Source organism: Pseudophryne corroboree, assembly GCF_028390025.1.
Source record: "Pseudophryne corroboree isolate aPseCor3 chromosome 3 unlocalized genomic scaffold, aPseCor3.hap2 SUPER_3_unloc_2, whole genome shotgun sequence".
NCBI lineage: Eukaryota > Metazoa > Chordata > Amphibia > Anura > Myobatrachidae > Pseudophryne > Pseudophryne corroboree.
In genome coordinates, this window is record NW_026967508.1 from 3,644,086 (window position 1) to 3,667,033 (window position 22,948).

The 22,948-nt window shown below is 48.0% G+C and overlaps 1 protein-coding gene across 2 annotated transcripts in view; it reads left to right on the top strand.

The window, feature by feature from the left end:
* LOC134983601 (zinc finger protein 271-like) overlaps positions 1-22,948 on the top strand; it is a 123,962-nt gene that overhangs the window by 14,247 nt on the left and 86,767 nt on the right. The window contains exon 2 of one of the 2 annotated variants that reach the window (XM_063949267.1): positions 6,706-6,744. The exons of the other annotated variant lie outside the window; for it this stretch is intronic. The gene's annotated coding sequence lies outside the window, so the exon portion shown is untranslated. The remainder of the gene's footprint in view (positions 1-6,705; positions 6,745-22,948) is intronic. 2 annotated transcript variants of the gene reach the window in all.

A 22,948-nucleotide genomic window follows, 5' to 3' on the forward strand; every position in this document is an offset into this window, starting at 1 on the left:
ATCTGGCACTGTGGGGGCATTTATCTAGAACTGTGGGGGCTCTTCTGTATCTACATATCTGGCACTGTGTGGCCATTTATGTATCTGGCTTTGCTGGGGGGCATGTCACGTGTAGCTGGCACTGCTGGGGGGCATGTCATGTGTAGCTGGCACGGCTGGGGAGCATATCATGTAGTGTTCCTGCTAGGCGTCTGTGGCTAGGCAATGTGTCTAACGTGCTCTGCCTGGCGCAAAGTGTCTAACGTGTTCTGCCTGGCGTAAAGTGTCTAACGTGTTCTGCCTGGCGTAAAGTGTCTAACGTGCTCTGCCTGGCGCAAAGGGTCTAACGTGCTCTGCCTGGCGCAAAGTGTCTAGGAGGTTCTACCTGGTGCAGTGTGTATTAACTGCATTGCTGTGTGGTGTAATGTGAATTGCCACTATTATGTGGCCACCCACCTTCCCCACGAAGCAACGCCCCTAAATTTTTGCTGCTCACCTTCGCCGCGCACTGTCCATGCTTTACGATGTTGGTAGATGAGCACCAAGCATTACAGTATGTACATCATTTTGCCCTCCTAACTTAAAAATGTGCCCTCCCTGCCCTAAAAAGTGAACACTATCGTGTAGCTGGCACTGCTGGAGGGCATATTGTGTGTAGGTGGCACTGCTGGGGGGCATATCATGTCTATCTGGCACTGCACATTGTGTATCTGGCACTATACTGGAGACATTATGTGTATCTGACACTATACTGGAGACATTGTGTGTAAGGGTGTGTACACGGTGAGATTTTTTTCTTCCGATTCTCACTATATAGTCAAAATCGGAAGAAAAGTTAGTGCAGATCGCAAGGTGACAGTCACCTTGCGATCCCGATTCGATGCCGATGCACGGTCCAGCGCGGTCGGCATCGAAAGAAAAAATAGACTGTGCAAGCAAGTCAATCCTTGCTAGATCGGTGTCCTATCTAGTTCATCTCACATGTCAATGACATCTCACATAAGCCAAAATCTCACATAAGCCAAAATCGTAAGCATACATAGTCCATATCTCAAGAAAAGTTAGTCAAAATCTGTCCTATCTGGGCTCCGGGGAGTTCAAGGCAAATCGCAAGTAAAAATAGGACATGGCAAGGATCTCACCGTGTGTACACACCCTAAGGAACACTACTGTGGCTGTTATGTGTAAGGCTGCTAATTGTGTGCGTAGAGGGGGTGTGAAAACATATTTATTTGTAGTCTAATAATATGAAGTTGTGAGGACACGCCCACTTTCCAAGAGGCCACGCCCACTTTTCCTGGAGCTTTTACATGTTTTCGCTCAGGGTGGAGCCGGCCCTGGGTAGACATGTGGAATGTTTTGAATGCAAGTGTGGCTTTATTGCATACAAGATTGGACAAAGCTGAGTCTCAGAACCAAGCATGGAGACAATCCATGGATATTGCTGTGTCTAGGAACCCGTCAGGGTCCCAGAAACGTCCCTTTACCCAGATAGCAGACACTGATACCGACACGGATTTCGACTCCAGTGTCGACTATGATGAGGCGAGGTTGCACCCACGGGTGGCCTAGAGTATTCAGTACATGATTGTAGCAATAAGGGATGTATTACATATCACAGAGGGCCCTTCTGTCCCGGACACAAGGGTCTGTATGTTTAAAGAGAAGAAACGTGAGGTAACGTTTCCCCCATCTCATGAACTGAACGCGCTATTTGAAAAGGCTTGGGAAACTCCAGACAAGAGGCTGCAGGTTCTCAAGAGAATTATTGTGGCGTATCCTATCCCCTCACAGGACAGATTACAGTGGGAATCCTCTCCCTCGGTGGATAAAGCCTTGACGCGGTTATCCAAAAAAAGTGGCCCTACCGTCCCCGGACACCGAGACACTAAAGGATCCTACGGATCGCAAGCAGGAAACCACTTTAAAATCAATTTATGCGACTACGGGAGCCCTCCTCAGACCAGCAGTTGCGTCGGCATGGGTGAGTAGCGTGATTGCAGCTCGGGCAGATAACTTGTCATCTGACATGGACACCCTCGACAGGGATACTGTTCTGTTAACATTGGGTCACATCAAAGACGCAGCGTTATACCTAAGGGAGGTTGCAAGGGATATTGGCCTCTTGGGATCAAGGGCCAATGCCATGGCAATTTCAGCTAGGAGGTCGCTACTTAAAGCTAGGATGGAGGTAACGGCGAAGCACTATCATCGTATCTGGAGGAAGTATGTGTCTAGGTTTGAATCCAAGATGCTCCTACGGAGGATTTCCAGCTTGGTCGTTTTCTCCATTTTCTACAGACAGGAGTGGATATGGGCCTGAAGTTAGGCTCCATTAAGGTACAGATTTCGGCATTATCAATATTCTTTCAGAAGGAGTTGGCTTCTCTTCCAAAAGTGCAGACTTTTGTGAAGGGAGTACTGCACATCCAACTTCCTTTCTCTATCGTCCTAGTGGATGCTGGGGTTCCTGAAAGGACCATCGGGAATAGCGGCTCCGCAGGAGACAGGGCACAAAAAGTAAAGCTTTTAACCATGTGGTGTGTACTGGCTCCTCCCCCTATGACCCTCCTCCAAGCCTCAGTTAGGTTTTTGTGCCCGGCCGAGAAGGGTGCAATCTAGGTGGCTCTCCTAAAGAGCTGCTTAGAAAAAGTTTAGCTAGGTTTTTTTATATTACAGTGAGTCCTGCTGGCAACAGGATCACTGCAGCGAGGGACTTAGGGGAGAAGGAGTCAACTCACCTGCGTGCAGGATGGATTGGCTTCTTGGCTACTGGACATCAAGCTCCAGAGGGACGATCACAGGTACAGCCTGGATGGGTCACCGGAGCCGCACCGCCGGCCCCCTTGCAGATGCTGAAGACAGAAGATGGTCCAGAATCGGTGGCAGAAGACTCCTCAGTCTTCTTAAGGTAGCGCACAGCACTGCAGCTGTGCGCCATTGCTCTCAGCACACTTCACACGGCAGTCACTGAGGGTGCAGGGCGCTGGGGGGGGGGGCGCCCTGGGCAGCAATGAGAAACCTTTTTTAGGCATAAAATACCTCACATATAGCCTCCGGGGGCTATATGGAGATATTTAACCCCTGCCTGAATCCATTGAAGAGCGGGAGACGAGCCCGCCGAAAAAGGGGCGGGGCCTATCTCCTCAGCACACGGCGCCATTTTCCTCTCACAGCTCCGCTGGTCAGGAAGGCTCCCAGTCTCTCCCCTGCACTGCACTACAGAAACAGGGTAAAACAAGAGAGGGGGGGCAAAATTGTGGCATTATATATATATATTTAAAGCAGCTATATAGGGAGCACTTATTATAAGGCTATCCCTGTCATATATAGCGCTTTTGGTGTGTGCTGGCAAACTCTCCCTCTGTCTCCCCAAAGGGCTAGTGGGGTCCTGTCTTAGTTTAGAGCATTCCCTGTGTGTCTGCTGTGTGTCGGTACGTGTGTGTCGACATGTATGAGGACGATATTGGTGTGGAGGCGGAGCAATTGCCAAATATGGGGATGTCACCCCCTAGGGAGTCGACACCAGAATGGATGGCTTTATTTATGGAATTACGTGATAGTGTCAACACGCTGAAGCAGTCGTTTGACGACATGAGACGACCGGACAACCAATTAGTACCTGTCCAGGCGCCTCAAACACCGTCAGGGGCTGTAAAACGCCCGTTACCTCAGTCGGTCGACACAGACCCAGACACAGGCACTGATTCCAGTGGCGACGGTGACCAATCAACCGTATTTTCCAGTAGGGCCACACGGTATATGATTTTGGCAATGAAGGAGGCGTTACATATTTCTGATACTACAAGTACCACAAAACAGGGTATTATGTGGGGTGTGAAAAAACTACCTATAGTTTTTCCTGAATCAGATTAATTAAATGAGGTGTGTGATGAAGCGTGGGTTGCCCCCGATAAAAAACTGATAATTTCAAAGAAGTTATTGGCTTTATACCCTTTCCCGCCAGAGGTTAGGGCGCGCTGGGAAACACCCCCTAGGGTGGACAAGGCGCTCACACGCTTATCAAAACAAGTGGCGTTACCCTCTCCTGAGACGGCCGCACTTAAAGATCCAGCAGATAGGAGGATGGAAAATATCCAAAAAAGTATATACACTCATACAGGTGTTATACTACGACCAGCTATAGCGACTGCCTGGATGTGCAGTGCTGGGGTAGCGTGGTCAGAGTCCCTGATTGAAAATATTGATACCCTGGATAGGGACAATGTTGTACTGTCTTTAGAGCAGATAAAGGATGCATTCCTTTATATGCGTGATGCACAGAGGGATATTTGCACACTGGCATCACGGGTAAGTGCTATGTCCATTTCGGCCAGAAGAAGTTTATGGACGCGACAGTGGTCAGGTGATGCGGACTCAAAACGCCATATGGAAGTTTTGCCGTATAAAGGGGAGGAGTTATTTGGTGTCGGTCTATCGGATCTGGTGGCCACGGCTACAGCCGGGAAATCCACCTTTTTTACCTCAAGTCACTCCCCAACAGAAAAAGACACCGACTTTTCAGCCGCAGCCCTTTCGTTCCTTTAAGAACAAGAGAGCAAAGGGATATTCATATCTGCCACGAGGCAGAGGAAGGGGGAAGAGACTGCAACAGGCAGCTCCTTCCCAGGAACAGAAGCCCTCCCCCGCTTCTACAAAAGCCTCAGCATGACGCTGGGGTTGCTCAAGCGGACTCGGGGGCGGTGGGGGGTCGTCTCAAGTACTTCAGCGCGCAGTGGGCTCACTCGCAAGTGGATCCCTGGATCCTGCAGATAATATCTCAGGGTTACAGGTTGGAACTAGAGACATCTCCACCTCACCGTTTCCTGAAGTCTGCTTTACCAACGTCCCCCTCCGACAGGGTGACGGTCTTGGAAGCCATTCACAAGCTGTACTCTCAGCAGGTGATAGTCAAAGTACCCCTTTTACAACAGGGAAAGGGGTATTATTCCACTCTATTCTAAATCTGAAATCCCTGAACCTGTACATAAAAAAGTTCAAGTTCAAGATGGAGTCACTCAGAGCGGTGATAGCGAACCTGGAAGAAGGGGACTTTATGGTATCCTTGGACATCAAGGATGCGTATCTCCACGTCCCAATTTACCCCTCACACCAGGGGTACCTCAGGTTCGTCGTACAAAACTGTCACTATCAGTTTCAGACGCTGCCGTTTGGATTGTCCACGGCACCTCGGGTCTTTACCAAAGTAATGGCCGAGATGATGATTCTTCTTCGAAGAAAAGGCGTGTTAATTATCCCATACTTGGACGATCTCCTAATAAGGGCAAGGTCAAGAGAACAGCTAGAGATGGGAGTAGCACTGTCTCAAGAAGTGCTAAAACAGCACGGGTGGATTTTGAATATTCCAAAATCCCAGTTAATTCCGACAACACGTCTGCTGTTCCTAGGGATGATTCTGGACACGGTTCAGAAAAAGGTATTTCTCCCGGAGGAAAAAGCCAAGGAGTTATCCGAACTTGTCAGGAACCTCCTAAAGCCAGGAAAGGTGTCTGTACATCAATGCACAAGAGTCCTGGGAAAAATGGTGGCTTCTTACGAAGCAATTCCATTCGGCAGATTCCACGCAAGAATTTTCCAGAGGGATCTGCTCGACAAATGGTCAGGGTCGCATCTTCAGATGCACCGGCGGATAACCCTGTCTCCAAGGACAAGGGTATCTCTTCTGTGGTGGTTGCAGAGCGCTCATCTATTGGAGGGCCGCAGATTCGGCATACAGGATTGGATCCTGGTGACCACGGACGCCACCCTGAGAGGCTGGGGAGCAGTCACACAAGGAAGGAACTTCCAGGGCGTGTGGTCGAGCCTGGAGATGTCTCTTCACATAAACATTCTGGAACTAAGAGCAATCTACAATGCTCTAAGTCAGGCAGAACCTCTGCTTCAAGGAAAACCGGTGTTGATCCAGTCGGACAACATCACGGCAGTCGCCCATGTAAACAGACAGGGCGGTACAAGAAGCCGGAGTGCAATGGCAGAAGCTGCGAGGATTCTTCGCTGGGCGGAGAATCATGTGATGGCACTGTCAGCAGTGTTCATCCCGGGAGTGGACAACTGGGAAGCAGACTTCCTCAGCAGACACGACCTTCACCCGGGAGAGTGGGGACTTCATCCAGAAGTTTTCCACATGCTTGTAACCCGTTGGGAAAGACCAATGGTGGACATGATGGCGTCTCGCCTCAACAAAAAACTGGACAGGTATTGCGCCAGGTCAAGAGACCCGCAGGCAATAGCTGTGGACGCGCTGGTAACGCCTTGGGTGTACCAGTCGGTATATGTGTTTCCTCCTCTGCCTCTCATACCAAAGGTATTGAGAATTATACTGAAAAGAGGAGTAAGAACGATACTAGTGGCTCCGGATTGGCCAAGAAGAACTTGGTACCCGGAACTTCAAGAGATGATCACGGACGATCCGTGGCCTCTACCTCTGAGAAGGGACCTGCTTCAGCAAGGTCCCTGTCTTTTTCAAGGCTTACCGCGGCTGCGTTTGACGGTAACCCCTCCTACCACACTACTATCAAAGACAGGGAGTTACTTCCAGTGAATTATAAGGTGTGCCTCCACCCAAGCAATTTTAATGTTGGGCCTACTTGGGAAAGCCCCTATTATTAACATATAATGAATGTTAATACAGTATTAAACAAAAGAGTTATAGATTATATAAATGTAAATTTACAATTACCGATGACTCGTTTTATTGTCTTCCAGGAATGTTCCAGTCCACTTCCGTGATCCGCGAATATTCAGGTAAGGGTGTTAATTAATTATACACAGCATCACAGTTTCGAGAACCCATAGTACTGGTAGTATTTATTTTAAACTATAAATATCTATATGGATATATTCCTAACATAATACTAAAGTAATATACAACAGTTTATGCATGCAAGGACAAAAATGTAAAACCGGTTGAAAGAAAAACAAACAGCGCTGGTTATAATTATTACCTAGATTTTGTAAGTATAGTAAAATGTATCCATAGCTGGTATCACTATAATGTATTTCTGGTTCGTATTTCTGCGCACGTTGGGGCCCTTTATAAAAGTCGATATCTCAGAGGTAGAATAATTAATATTAGTTATCGGCCAATGGTTGGCTCCTATCTATATACACTTCCCTTCTTTGCCTGGTGCTCTGAAAAATGAATAGCAGCTCCTGGTATTATCCTTACTTGACTAGATATTCTGTATCCATCTGTTGCAACACAGTCTTTCATGCAGGGGATAGGAATAGAAAGTCCCAGATAGGCCAATACTCGGATTTTTCGCTTTGGAGTACCAGATTAATCTATGCAGAGATTAATATAACTACCACTCAAATTATCAATCCATTTGTGATAGGTAGTATCTTGGTTTCCTACAGTCACTCCTGCGCCAAAGTTATTTAGCAGAATTATATAATTTAGAGAGGAGTCTCAAGTTATAATTCCTTAGATGGAATTGAAAACACTCATGTGCAATGTCCCCATAAGCCGACCTTCAAAGAGAATCAATATTAAACTTTGTATGGACATAAGTGTAAGACACCATATGTAAAGGTGCAATTTGATGAAGCTGTCCTATCCTTCTTTCTCCTTATTACAAGGCTCCTTTACTCCAGTGTTAGATCAGTGCTGCAGGGAGGGAACAATTATTTGACACAATCCTTTCACTGCTGGGCTTATCCAATCTATTATTCACAACTCCCTGCAGATTATGGGAGTGGTATTATATTCAGATACTCCCCCTAGAAACATAGAATTTGTCGGCAGATAAGAACCACTTGGCCCATCTAGTCTGCCCCTTTTTTTTTTTTTATATATTGTTGTTTTTTTTAGTTATGTCCTGCAATAGGTTCTTGTCAAGTTCCTCTTCCTGACCTGGTGGCCTGTATATCACGCCAATACGAATAATCAACTTTTCCCCTGTTTCTATGGTCACCCAAAGGGCCTCAGTTTTTTCTTCAATACTTTGTATTAATGTAGTCTTTATGGCATTTTTTACATACATTGCTACCCCTCCCCCGATTTTTCCAATTCTGTCCTTCCTAAACAAAGTATATCCCGGTATAGCTATGTCCCAGTCATGATTTTCGTTGTACCATGACTCTGTAATTGCCACAATGTCTAGATCATCCCTTGTCATTATTGCAGTTAGTTCTGGGATTTTATTTCCTAAGCTCCTAGCATTTGCACACATAGCTTTTAGAGTTTTGTTTGTGCTTTTTCTGTTCCTAGCTATGTTCTTCTCTCTGCCTATTTTTATTTGGTTTTGATCTGAATTATCTTCTGTTGCTGTGGATATGCTTCCTATTCCCTTTGCCTGCAGAAACAATACCTCTGTGTTGGGGGAGCAGATTTCTTTATTCCTATTTGCTAACAGGCTTCCATCTTTGCCTGCGTCAGAGGAGTCATTTTATATCCCCTCAGCTACCTCCCAGCCGCGAGTGTCTCCCGAGCAGTAACTGTCCACACCGGATCCAGAATAAGGTAAGAATACCTGGTCTATTTACTACTGGGCTCCGTTTAATTTACGCTGCCTCTCTCTACCTCAGCTCGGTTTCCGACTGATATATACAGTCACTCCGGCTTCTACCTCCCGCACCGCGGTACTGTTCCTCCGTTCCTCCCCTTGTTGCAGCTCCGTCCTCTCTCTCCTTCTCCCCCGCAGCTCTCTCCTCTCCCTCTGCGCCACCAACCGTCCTTTTCTCCTCTCCTCGAGCCGTCTCGCTCTCCTCACTCTTCCGGGCAGCACGTTCTCCTCTCCCCTTCTGCCATCGGTAACAGCTGAACCCCACTCACAATAATCAATCAGGCATCAATCATTATGACAATAAAGTGAATAACTACACATAGTAAACTGGTTACTATTCCTCAATATTAATATACAATATATTATGTCACTATATTCACTTTTATACATATATTAGCATACTTTTTATACACAGGGTTACACCGCGGCTGCGTTTGACGGCATGGCGGTTGAACGCCGGATCCTAAAGGGAAAAGGCATTCCGGAAGAAGTCATTCCTACTTTGATTAAAGCAAGGAAGGAAGTAACCGCGAAACATTATCACCGCATTTGGCGAAAATATGTTGCGTGGTGAGAGGATCGGAGTGCTCCGACGGAGGAATTTCAACTGGGTCGATTCCTGCATTTCCTGCAATCAGGATTGTCTATGGGTCTCAAGTTGGGATCTATTAAGGTTCAAATTTCGGCCCTGTCAATATTCTTCCAAAAAGAATTGGCCTCAGTTCCTGAAGTCCAGACTTTTGTTAAGGGTGTACTGCGTATACAGCCCCCTGTAGTGCCTCCGGTGGCACCGTGGGATCTAAACGTAGTTTTAGATTTCCTCAAATCCCATTGGTTTGAACCACTAAAAAAGGTGGATTTGAAATATCTCACATGGAAAATGTCCATGCTACTAGCCCTGGCTTCAGCCAGGAGAGTGTCAGAACTGGCGGCTTTATCTTACAAAAGCCCATATCTAATTTTCCATTCGGATAGGGCAGAACTGCGGACGCGTCCGCATTTTCTCCCTAAGGTGGTATCAGCGTTTCACCTGAACCAGCCTATTGTAGTGCCTGCGGCTACAAGCGACTTGGAGGACTCCAAGTTGTTGGACGTTGTTAGAGCTTTAAAAATATACATTTCAAGGACGGCTGGAGTCAGAAAATCTGACTCGCTGTTTATACTGTATGCACCTAACAAGCTGGGTGCTCCTGCTTCTAAGCAGTCGATTGCTCGTTGGATTTGTAGCACAATTCAACTTGCACATTCTGTGGCAGGCCTGCCACAGCCTAAATCTGTTAAGGCCCATTCCACAAGGAAGGTGGGCTCATCTTGGGCGGCTGCCCGAGGGGTCTCGGCATTACAACTCTGCCGAGCAGCTACGTGGTCGGGGGAGAACACGTTTGTAAAATTCTACAAATTTGATACCCTGGCAAAAGAGGACCTGGAGTTCTCTCATTCGGTGTTGCAGAGTCATCCGCACTCTCCCGCCCGTTTGGGAGCTTTGGTATAATCCCCATGGTCCTTTCAGGAACCCCAGCATCCACTAGGACGATAGAGAAAATAAGAATTTACTTACCGATAATTCTATTTCTCGGAGTCCGTAGTGGATGCTGGGCGCCCATCCCAAGTGCGGATTATCTGCAATAATTGTACATAGTTATTGTTGCCTTCATCGGGTTATTGTTGTAGGAAGCCGTCTTTCAGAGGCTCCTCTGTTATCATACTGTTAACTGGGTTTTAGATCACAAGTTGTACGGTGTGATTGGTGTGGCTGGTATGAGTCTTACCCGGGATTCAAGATCCTTCCTTATTGTGTACGCTCGTCCGGGCACAGTACCTAACTGAGGCTTGGAGGAGGGTCATAGGGGGAGGAGCCAGTACACACCACATGGTTAAAAGCTTTACTTTTTGTGCCCTGTCTCCTGCGGAGCCGCTATTCCCCATGGTCCTTTCAGGAACCCCAGCATCCACTACGGACTCCGAGAAATAGAATTATCGGTAAGTAAATTCTTATTTTTGTGCCCTCAGTGGCACCGTGGGACCATAACGTGGTGTTACAGTTCCTTAAATCATATTGGTTTGAACCTCTTCAAACTGTTGACTTGAAATTTCTCACTTGGAAAGTGGTCATGTTATTGGCCTTGGCTTCGGCCAGGCGGGTATCAGAATTATCAGCCTTGTCTCACAAGAGCCCCTATCTGATTTTCCATGTAGATTGAGCGGAATTGAGAACTCGTCCTCAATTTCTACCCAAGGGGGTTTCGTTGTTTCATATGATCCAACCTATTGTGGTGCCTGTGGCTACGGATGTCTTAGAGGATTCCAAGTCCCTTGATGTGGTTAGGGCTTTAAAAATCTATGTAGCCAGAACGGCTCGTATTAGGAAAACAGAGGCACTGTTTGTCCTGTATGCGGCCAACAAGATTGGCGCGCCTGCTTCCAAGCAGACTATTGCACGCTGGATCTGTAACACGATACAGCAGGCTCATTCTATGGCTGGTTTGCCGTTACCAAAATCGGTAAAGGCCCATTCCACAAGGAAGGTGGGCTCATATTGGGCGTCTCGACATTACAGCTTTGTCGAGCAGCTACTTGGTCGGGGTCAGACACTTTTACAAAGTTCTACAAGTTTGATACCCTGGCTGAGGAGGACCTCATGTTTGCTCAATTGGTGCTGCAGAGTCATCCGCACTCTCCCGCCCGGTCTGGAGCTTTGGTATAAACCCCATGGTCCTTACGGAGTCCCCAGCATCCTCTAGCACGTAAGAGAAAATAAGATTTTAAACCTACCGGTAAATCCTTTTCTCCTAGTCCATAGAAGATGCTGGGCGCCCGTCCCAGTGCGGACTGAAATCTGCAATAATTGTACATAGTTATTGATAAGGTACACACAGGTTGTGTTGCTGTTGAAATCAGGTTGTAGCAGTTTTCTGTTGTTGTTCATACTGTTAACTTGTTTACTTATATACCATGTTGTACGGTGTTTTTTGTGGTGTGAGCTGGTATGTGTCCCACCCTTAACAAAATCCTTTTCCTCGAAATGTCCGTCTCCTCTGGGCACAGTTCCTATAACTGGAGTCTGATGAAGGGGCATAGAGGGAGGAGCCAGTTCACGCCCATTAAAGGTCTTAAAGTGCCCATGTATCCTGCGGAGCCCGTCTATACCCCATTGTCCTTACAGAGTCCCCAGCATCCTCTACGGACTAGGAGAAAAAGATTTACCGGTAGGTTTAAAGTTATATATATATATATATATATATATATATATATATATATATATATATATATATATATATATATATATTCTATCTACCTATGGGTGGGATGTATTAAAATACATTGCGCTAATCACATATGTACTAACATATGCGACTAACATCGCAATAGGGTGGCAGAGGCTCACTCGCGATACCTTTCAGAAGGTGTGCGGGGGGAGGTGTCTCTGCGTTGTCCATCACCTCCCAGCCCCGGGAGGTGACGTGTGCTGGGAGTCCCCAGGCTCCTCCTCCTTGTGGAGTGGCACCAGTGGCTACCTGGACACAGGTGAGGGGGGGTGGCGGGTGCGAAAGGAGCCCATAGGCTTCTATAGGGTATTGCCATAAAAAGATGGCGAAACCCGGCGGCCAGGTCTTTGTACATATGAAAATGCGGTAAAACCCCCTGAAAACAGGGGGTTTACCGCATTTTCCCTTTAGTACATCCCACTCTATCAGGATACGGTCAATTTACCTACAATCAAAATCCCACCGGTCAAAATACCGACAACCATTTACCGACGGTCAAAATACCGACATTTAACATACCGACAAGGTCGAAATATCGACAGGTCAAAAAGTCGACATGAGTTTTTCATTGAAACTGATTTGTTCATTCTTTACCAGTGGACCTGGAGGGGGAATATCACGAGGCACCGTGCCAAAAGCATGGCGAGTGCGGCGTGGTACACTTATACGGTGTCCATGTCGACATATGTTGACACACCAAATTGTTGTCGGGATTTTGACCGTCTGGATTTTGATTGTATGTATTTTATAGTAAACTCTATCTTTCTGCAGCGGGGTACACTGGTATTCAACAGGGAATAACATCGGGTGTAGAGTTGGTTCTTGATCCGAGGCACAAAACTTTGACTGTTCCCAGGATGCACTGCACCGGAGACGGACCGCGCCGCTGGCGTGGACCCTGCACGGCTCAGGGACCCCACTATAGCCCTCATTCCGAGTTGAGCGCTCGCTAGCTACTTTCAGCAGCACTGCAAACGCATTGTTGCCGCCCACGGGGGAGTGTATTTTAGCTTTGCAAGTGTGAGAACGCCTTTTCAGCCGAGCGGTACAAAAATATTTTGTGAAAAACAAGACCAGCCCTGTAGTTACTTATCCTGTGCAATGAATCCAGCGACGGAGGGCCCAGAACTGACGTCAGACACCCGCACAGCAAACGCCTGGATACGCCTGCATTTTTCTAAACCACCATAAACCACCATAAACGCCCTCTTCCTGTAAATCTCCTTGCGATCGGCTGTACGAATGGATTATTCGCTAGAACCATTGCACAACAACGATGCTACTTTGTACCCGTATGACGCACGTGCGCATTGCGATGGCGCATTTTGCCATTTTCTCTGACGTCCTAGTGGATGCTGGGAACTCCGTAAGGACCATGGGGAATAGCTGCTCCGCAGGAGACTGGGCACATCTAAAGAAAGCTTTAGGATCACCTGGTGTGCACTGGCTCCTCCCCCCATGACCCTCCTCCAAGCCTCAGTTAGATTTCTGTGCCCGACGAGAAGGGTGCACACTAGGGGCTCTCCTGAGCTCTCTGTGAAAGTTTTAGTTTAGGTTTATATTTTCAGTGAGACCTGCTGGCAACAGGCTCACTGCATCGAGGGACTAAGGGGAGAAGAAGCGAACTCACCTGCGTGCAGAGTGGATTGGGCTTCTTAGGCTACTGAACATTAGCTCCAGAGGGACGATCACAGGTTCAGCCTGGATGGGTCACCGGAGCCGCGCCGCCGTCCCCCTTACAGAGCCAGAAGAGCGAAGAGGTCCGGAAAAATCGGCGGCAGAAGACGATCCTGTCTTCAGATAAGGTAGCGCACAGCACCGCAGCTGTGCGCCATTGCTCTCAGCACACTTCACACTCCGGTCACTGAGGGTGCAGGGCGCTGGGGGGGGCAGCGCCCTGAGACGCAATAAATCGATATAAAAACCTTATATGGCTAAAATAAATGCATCACATATAACTCCTGGGCTATATGGATGCATTTAACCCCTGCCAAAACATACAGAAAAACGGATGATAAGGACGCCGAGAAAGGGGCGGAGCCTATCTCCTCAGCACACTGGCGCCATTTTCCCTCACAGCTCAGTTGGAGGGAAGGCTCCCTGGCTCTCCCCTGCAGTCACTACACTACAGAAAGGGGTTAAAAAAAAAAGAGAGGGGGGCACAAATTAGGCGCAGTATATAACAATACAGCAGCTATAAAGGGAAAAATGTTAGGGTCTCCTGCCCTGTGCTGCCACGTCGTCATGGCAACCGGGAGACAAGTGCTAGTGGAGTAACCTGAGCGCAGCTGTTACTCCGGTTCGGGTCTTTTGCTGTGCAGTGGTTATAGGCTCTGTGCACGGCAGGGGATCCGGTGCTGGTTTTTGTGCTCACAGTCTGTGAGGTCTGAGTGGGGCGTGGACAGCACCTGCTTTATAAGGCCTCTTTTCAGAGTAAGCAGATGCTGCTGAATCTTTGTTGGTTAGTCAGTTCATGAATGTTAGCCAGTACTGTGTAGCTTTGTATTTGTTTGTTGCTTACTGCAAATAGGCCTGGGGAATTGGTATTACACTCTGCCAATCCAGACCTAGCAGTAAGACTGGAGTCAGTCGTTTAGCTGGCTGGGGTTCTGTTACTACTCTGTGAACCTAGCAAGTTTGCGGCTGTATTCTAAGACTTGCCTGTCTAATCCTGTCTCACTGTGCTAGGTGTCAGGGGTCAGTTTAGTGGCAGTAAGCTAAAACCTGTGCACTGCAAGTGAGAAATAGGATTGTGGAGACTCTCCTTGTGTCTATCATTCCATCTCTGACCAAGGAGTTTACTGCCACACCCGTTGGTAACCCTTTAGGGTTTTGCTGTTGTCCTTAGCAACAGCATTTCGGGTTCTCTACGTATTAAAACACAACATCTTGCTTTTTACATCTGAGCAGTTCTAATACAAGGGAGATACCCAGTTCCTTAGCCTCTGGGCTTCCCTGTTCACCTTGTGTGTATTTTGTTACCCTATCACCTTCTGTGTATGTTATGTCATATTCCCCAGTTTGTCTTTGAGTCCATTTGTTTTGCATAACAGTTCAAACACCAGTACATTCCTGCAGACACTGGAGTGCATAACAGTTCTGACACCAGTACTTTCCTGCAGGCACTGGTGTGCATAACATATTCAGCAGCCTAATACTCCTGTTGAAATTTTGTGGGAATATGGAGCATACCCCTCAAAATACGTTGCAACAGGTGGTCGATCAGGTGCAGGTCCTGACTCGACAATTTAATGATTTGTCCATTAAAATGCACACCTCCCAGGCTGCTGGCGGATCTCCCGCAGCAGCAGCACCTGCAGGGGTTAAGGAGCCGAAAGTAAATCTCCCGGATCGTTTTTCTGGAGATCGCTCGCAGTTCTTTTGTTTCAAGGAGAGCTGCAAGCTATACTTCCGGCTTAGGCCTCAGTCTTCTGGGTCGGAGATTCAGCGGGTGGGCATAGTGATTTCCTTGCTACAAGGAGACCCACAGGTCTGGGCATATGGGTTGCAGCCTGACTGTCCGTCGCTTAAAAGTGTTGATGCTTTTTTTACGGCACTGGGCATGTTGTATGATGACCCTGACAAGACGGCCTCAGCCGAGGCTCAGATTTCGATCCTTAAGCAAGGGCGAAGGCCAGTTGAGGTTTACTGTACGGAGTTTCGGAGGTTGGCCCATGATACCCAGTGGAATGACCCAGCCCTGAGACACCAGTACCGAAGAGGTCTTTCTAACCAGATAAAGGACCAACTGGTACAATATCCCTTGCCTGATAGCTTGGATCAGCTCATGCAGTTATCCATCCGGGTGGATAGACGGCTGAGAGAGCGTAGGCTTGAAAGGGAGACTGAGATTTCCTTCCTTCCCAAGGGAACCTCAGACTCTGAGGAATTTTCTGAGGAGCCTATGCAGATTGGGGCTACCCGCCTCTCCTCGCGTGAGAAGACGCGGAGGAGACAGCAGGGGTTGTGTTTGTACTGTGGGAATAAAGGTCATGTGGTAGTATCATGCCCAGAAAAGTCGGAAAACTTCAGGGCCTGAGGGTGATGGGAAATATCCTGTCAGGCCAGAAGTCAGAATTTCCCAAGAAGACTTTTATCATTCCGGTGACCTTGAAGATCCTCGGTCAAACTGTCAAGACTGAGGCCTTTGTGGACAGTGGGGCCGACGGGGTTTTTATGGACCGCCAATTCGCCCTGAAACACTCTGTTCCCTTAGTACCCTTGGCATCGGAAATTGAGATTTGTGGGTTAAACGGGGAACCATTATCCCAAGGTAAAATTACCTCTTGCACTAGCCAGATTTCTTTGTTTATTGGAGCCACACACTCTGAAAAATTGTCCTTTTATGTGACTGTCTGTACTTTTGCCCCATTGGTGTTGGGGTTACCCTGGTTAAGGGCCCACAATCCTCAATTTGACTGGGTCTCTGGGGAGATTCTTAGTTGGGGTACTGATTGTTTCAGGAGTTGCTTGAGCCTTCCAGTCAGGCTCTCGCAGCTAAGTTTGCCAGGATTGCCAGGGTGTTATGCAGATTTTGCGGACGTGTTCTCCAAAAAAGTTGCAGAGGTACTACCTCCCCATCGCCCCTATGACTGTGCCATTGATTTGTTGCCAAATGCTAAGCTTCCCAAGAGCAGGTTGTACTCCCTGTCACGTCCTGAGACTCAGGCTATGGCAGAGTACATTCAGGAGAACTTGGCTAAGGGATTTATCAGACCTTCACAGTCTCCAGTTGGGTCGGGGTTCTTCTTCGTGGGTAAAAAGGACGGTTCGTTGCGACCCTGCATCGACTTCAGGGAATTGAACCGTATCACGATTAAAAACTCATACCCACTGCCTCTCATTTCGGTCTTGTTTGACCAGCTTCGTACTGCCACCATCTAAGATTGACCTACGCGGTGCGTACAATCTAATCCGAATAAGAGAGGGGGATGAATGGAAGACTGCCTTTAATACCCACTCAGGGCATTATGAATATTTGGTGATGCCTTTTGGGCTCTGTAATGCCCCGGCAGTCTTCCAGGATTTCATGAATGATGTGCTCAGGGAATATTTGGATAGATTCTTAGTTGTATACTTAGATGACATCCTAATCTTCTCCCATTCCCTGGAGGAACATCGGAAGCATGTACGCTTAGTCCTCCAGAAACTCAGAGACCACCGGCTTGGGGCGAAGCTGGAGAAGTGCGAATTTGAAGTTCAGCAAATCGCATTTCTAGGATATATTATCTCCCCAGAAGGTTTCCAAATGGAGGGTTCCAAGGTACAGGCAGTCCTGGATTGGGTGCAGCCCACTAGTTTGAAGGCGCTTCAGCGTTTCCTGGGCTTTGCAAATTTTTATAGACGATTTATCGCTGGATTTTCGTCTATAGTGGCGCCCTTGGTGGCACTCACTAAGAAAGGGGCGGATGTTGCTCACTGGTCTTGTGAGGCTAAAGCGGCTTTTGCCCGTCTCAAAAGGGCATTTGTTTCGGCCAAGGTGCTGCGACACCCAGATCCAGAGCGTCCTTTTGTGGTGGAGGTGGATGCCTCTGAGATGGGTATTGGGGCAGTGCTTTCTCAGATGGGAGTGTCTGATAATCGCCTTCATCCCTGTGCTTACTTTTCCCGTAAATTTTCGCCTGCCGAGATGAATTATGACGTGGGTAACCGGGAATTGTTGGCTATTAAGGATGCACTGGAGGAGTGGAGACACTGGCTTGAGGGGGCTAAGTTTGTGGTCTCAATTCTCACTGACCATAAGAATCTGGCATATTTAGAGTCAGCGAAGCGTCTCAATGCCAGGCAGGCACGATGGGCTTTGTTTTTTGCTCGCTTTAACTTTTTGATAACATATCGCCCTGGGTCAAAAAACATCAAGGCTGATGCGCTCTCGCGGAGTTTTGCTCCAATCCAGGAGACCACCGAGGAGCCGTTGCCCATTGTTTCCCCATCATGTATTAAAGTGGGCATTACCCAGGACCTCTTATCATTAGTCCTTAGAGCACAGGAGCAGGCTCCTCCAGACCTTCCGGTAGGTCTTTTGTTTGTGCCTCCTAGGTTAAGACAGCGAGTGTTCCTGGAATTCCATGCCAAGAAGTCGGCAGGTCACCCGGGTATTGCCAGAACTCGGGAGTTGCTATCTAGGGCGGTGTGGTGGCCCTCGGTGGCTAAGGATGTTGATCAGTGGGTTCGGGCATGTGACATCTGTGCCCGAAATAAGACTCCTAGAGGAGTTCCTGTTGGCCCATTACATCCACTCTCTATCCCATCTAAGCCATGGACCCACATTTCAATGGATTTTGTGGTGGACTTGCCCAAATCCTCGGGGATGACAGCCATCTGGGTTGTCGTTGACAGGTTTTCGAAGATGGCGCACTTCGTTCCACTGGTTGGGCTGCCATCAGCCAGACGCCTGTCTGAATTATTTATGCTGCATGTTGTGCGTCTCCACGGGTTGCCACTTGATGTGGTCTCTGACCGCGGATCCCAGTTTGTGGCCAAATTCTGGAGGGCATTTTGTTCCGATCTCCAGATTTCTGTCAGCTTGTCGTCAGGCTACCATCCACAGTCTAATGGGCAGACTGAAAGGGTGAACCAGTCCTTGGAGCAGTTCCTCAGGTGTTATGTCTCCAAGTGTCAGACTGACTGGGTTGCTCATCTGTCCATGGCGGAGTTTGCCTATAACAACGCGGCTCACTCTGCTACAGGGATCTCTCCCTACCTTTGTGTGTATGGGCATCATCCTAAGGCCAATTCTTTTGACCCCCTGGACTCCACACCTGGTGGTTCCTCTGTGGTTTCGGTCCTTAGAGGTATTTGGCGGAAAGTGAAGAAAGCCCTTGTGTCTGTGTCATTAGTGACCAAAAGGGTTTTTGATAAGCGGAAAAGACCCTGCAGCTTCAAATTAGGAGACTTCGTCTGGTTGTCTACCAAGAATTTGAAGTTGAGACAGCCATCTCATAAGTTAGGGCCCCGGTTCATCGGCCCTTATAAGATCACCAGGGTTATCAATCCGGTGGCATTTCAGTTAGATCTGCCCCGTTGTTTGGGTATCAATAAAACATTTCATTGTTCCCTTTTAAAACGGGCGATTAGTAATCCTTCTTCCAGTGGAAGACCTTCCCCTCTTCTGATATGTGGCCAGAGGGAGTTTGTTGTTGAAAGGATTCTTGACTCCAAGGTGGTTCGGGGTCGGCTGTCATTTTTGGTGCACTGGAAGGGGTATGGCCCGGAGGAGCGGTCGTGGGTGCGCAGTTGTGATCTTCATGCCCCCAGACTGATACGCTCTTTCTTCTCGCAGTTCCCTGATAAACCCGGTGGTAGGGGTTCTTTGACCCCTCGTCAGAGGGGGGGTACTGTTAGGGTCTCCTGCCCTGTGCTGCCACGTTGTCATGGCAACCGGGAGACAAGTGCTAGTGGAGTAACCTGAGCGCAGCTGATACTCCGGTTCGGGTCTTTTGCTGTGCAGTGGTTATAGGCTCTGTGCACGGCAGGGGATCCGGTGCTGGTTTTTGTGCTCACAGTCTGTGAGGTCTGAGTGGGGCGTGGACAGCACCTGCTTTATAAGGCCTCTTTTCAGAGTAAGCAGATGCTGCTGAATCTTTGTTGGTTAGTCAGTTCATGAATGTTAGCCAGTACTGTGTAGCTTTGTATTTGTTTGTTGCTTACTGCAAATAGGCCTGGGGATTTAGTATTACACTCTGCCAATCCAGACCTAGCAGTAAGACTGGAGTCAGTCGTTTAGCTGGCTGGGGTTCTGTTACTACTCTGTGAACCTAGCAAGTTTGCGGCTGTATTCTAAGACTTGCCTGTCTAATCCTGTCTCACTGTGCTAGGTGTCAGGGGTCAGTTTAGTGGCAGTAAGCTAAAACCTGTGCACTGCAAGTGAGAAATAGGATTGTGGAGACTCTCCTTGTGTCTATCATTCCATCTCTGACCAAGGAGTTTACTGCCACACCCGTTGGTAACCCTTTAGGGTTTTGCTGTTGCCCTTAGCAACAGCATTTCGGGTTCTCTACGTATTAAAACACAACATCTTGCTTTTTACATCTGAGCATTTCTAATACAAGGGAGATACCCAGTTCCTTAGCCTCTGGGCTTCCCTGTTCACCTTGTGTGTATTTTGTTACCCTATCACCATCTGTGTATGTTATGTCATATTCCCCAGTTTGTCTGTGAGTCCATTTGTTTTGCATAACAGTTCAAACACCAGTACATTCCTGCAGACACTGGTGTGCATAACAAAAAACACTTATAGAGTTGTCACCCCCTAGGGGGTCGACACCTGAGTGGATGTACTGTTGAAATTGCGTGACAGTGTCAGCTTTGTATAAAAGACAGTGGTTGACATGAGACAGCCGGCTACTCAGCTTGTGCATGTCCAGACGTCTCATACAGGGGCCCTAAAGCGCCCGTTACCTCAGATACAGACGCCGACAAGGGTACTGACTCCTGTGTCGACGGTGAAGAGACAACCGTGATTTCCAATAGGGCCACACATTGCATGATTGAGGCAATGGAAAAAGTTTACACTTTTCTGATAATATGAATACCACCAAAAAAAAAAAGGGGGTATTATGTTTGGTGAGGAAAAACTTCCTGTAGTTTTCCTGAATCTGAGAAATAAAATGAGGTGTGTGATGATGCGTGGGTTTCCCCCCCGATAACAATTGATAATTTCAAAAAAGTTATGGGCAGTATACCTTTTCCCGCCAGAGGTTAGGGTGCGTTGGGAAACACCCCCTAGGGTGGATAAAGCGCTCACACGCTTGTAAAAACAAGGGCTCTACCCTCTCCTGAGATGGCCGCCCTTAAGGATCCTGCTGATAGAAAGCAGGAGCGTATCCTAAAATGTATTTACACACATACTGGTGTTATACTGCGACCAGCAATCGCCTCAGCCTGGATGTGCAGTGCTGGGTTGGCGTGGTCGGATTCCCTGACTGGAAATATGATATCCTAGATAAGGACAGTATATTATTGCCTATAGAGCAATTAAAAGATGCATTTCTATATATGCATGATGCACAGCGGAATATTTGCCGACTGGCATCAAGTATAAGTGCGTTGTCCAATTATTCCAGTAAAGTGGTCAGGTGATGCGGATTCCAAACGGCATTTGGAAGTATTGCCTTAAAAGAGGGGCTGTACCCCAGGTCGCCTCTCAAAATAAGACGCCGTATTATCAGGCGCAGTCCTGGTTGGCAAGCGGGCAAAAGGGTTCCTCTTTTCTGCTCGTGACAGAGGGAGAGGAAAATGGCTGCAGAGATCAGCCAGTTCCAAGGAACAGAAACCCTTTTCCGCCTATGCCAAGCCCTCAGTATGACGCTAGGGCTTTACAAGTTCAGGCACGGTGGGGTCCCGTTCTCAATGAATTTCAGTGCGCAGTGGGCTCACTCGCAAGTAGACCCCTGGATCCTTCAGATAATATTTCAGGGGTACAATTTGGAATTCAAGACGTATTCCCCTCGCCGTTTCCAAAAGTCTGTTTTACCGACGTCTCCCGCTGACAGGGAGGCAGTTTTGGAAGCCATTCACAAGCTGTATTCCCAGCAGGTGATAATCAAGGTACCCCTCCTGCAACAGGGAACGGGGTATTATTCCACACTATTGTAGTACCGAAGCCAGACGGCTCGGTGAGACCGATTTTAAACTCTAAAATCTAAAATCTTTGAACACTTGCATACAGAGGTTCAAATTCAAAATTGAGTCACTCAGAGCAGTGATTGCAAACCTGGAAGAAGGGGACTACATGATGTCTCGGGACATCAAGGAGGCTTACCTTCATGTCAAAATTTACCCTTCTCACCAAGAGTATTTCAGGTTATGGTACAGAACTGTATCAGTTCGGACGCTGCCGTAGGGATGGTCCACGGCACCCCGGGTCTTTACTGAAGTAATGACCGAAATGATGATATTCCTTCGAAGGAAGGGAATTTTAGTTATCCTTTACTTGGACGATTCTCTGATAAGGGTAATATCCAGGGAACAGTTGGAGATCGGTGTAGCACTATATCAGGTAGTGTTGTGGCAGCACGATTGGATTTTCAATATTCCAAATTCGCAGCTGGTTCCGACGACTTGTCTTCTGTTCCTAGGGATGATTCTGGACATAGTCCAGAAAGAAGGTGCTTCTCCCGGAGGAGAAAGCCAGGGAGTTATCCGAGCTAGTCAGGAACCTCCTAAAACCGAACCAAGTCCCAGTGCATCAATGCACAAGGGTTCTGGGTAAAAATGGTGGCTTCCTACGAAGCAATCCCATTCGGCAGATTCCACGCACAGTGGAACCTACTGGACAAATGGTCCGGGTCGCATCTTCAGATGCTTCAGCGGATAACCCTGTCACCAGGGACAAGGGTATCCCTCCTGTGGTGGTTGCAGAGTGCTCATCTTCTAGAGGGCCGCAGATTCGACATTCGGGACTGGGTCCTGGTGGCCACGGATGCCAGCCTGCGAGGCTGGGGAGCAGTCACACAGGGAAGGAATTTCCAGGGCTTATGGTCAAGCCTGGAGACATCTCTTCATATAAACATTCTGGAACTAAGGGCCATTTACAATGCCCTAAGTCAAGCGAAACCCCTGCTTCAGGGTCAGGCGGTATTGATCCAATCGGACAACATCACGTCAGTCGCCCACGTAAACAGACAGGGCGGCACGAGAAGGAGGAGGGCAATGGCAGAGGCTGCAAGGATTTTCGCTGGGCGGAAAATCATGTGATAGCACTGTCAGCAGTGTTCATTCCGGGAGTGGACAACTGGGAAGCAGACTTCCTCAGCAGACACGACCTTCACCCGGGAGAGTGGAGACTTCACCCAGAAGTCTTCCACCTGATTGTAAACCGTTGGGAAAAACCAAAGGTGGACATAATGGCGTCCCGTCTAAACAAAAAACTAGACAGATATTGCGCCAGGTCAAGGGACCCTCAGGCAATAGCGGTGGACGCTCTGGTAACGCCGTGGGTGTACCAGTCAGTGTATGTGTTCCCTCCTCTGTCTCTCATACCAAAAGTACTGAGAATCATAAGAAGGAGAGGAGTAAGAACTATACTCGTGGTTCCGGATTGGCCAAGAAGGGCTTGGTATCTGGAACTTCAAGAGATGCTCACGGACGAACCGTGGCCTCTATCTCTAAGAAAGGACCTGCTCCAGCAGGGGCCTTGTCTGTTCCAAGACTTACCGCGGCTGCGTTGGACGG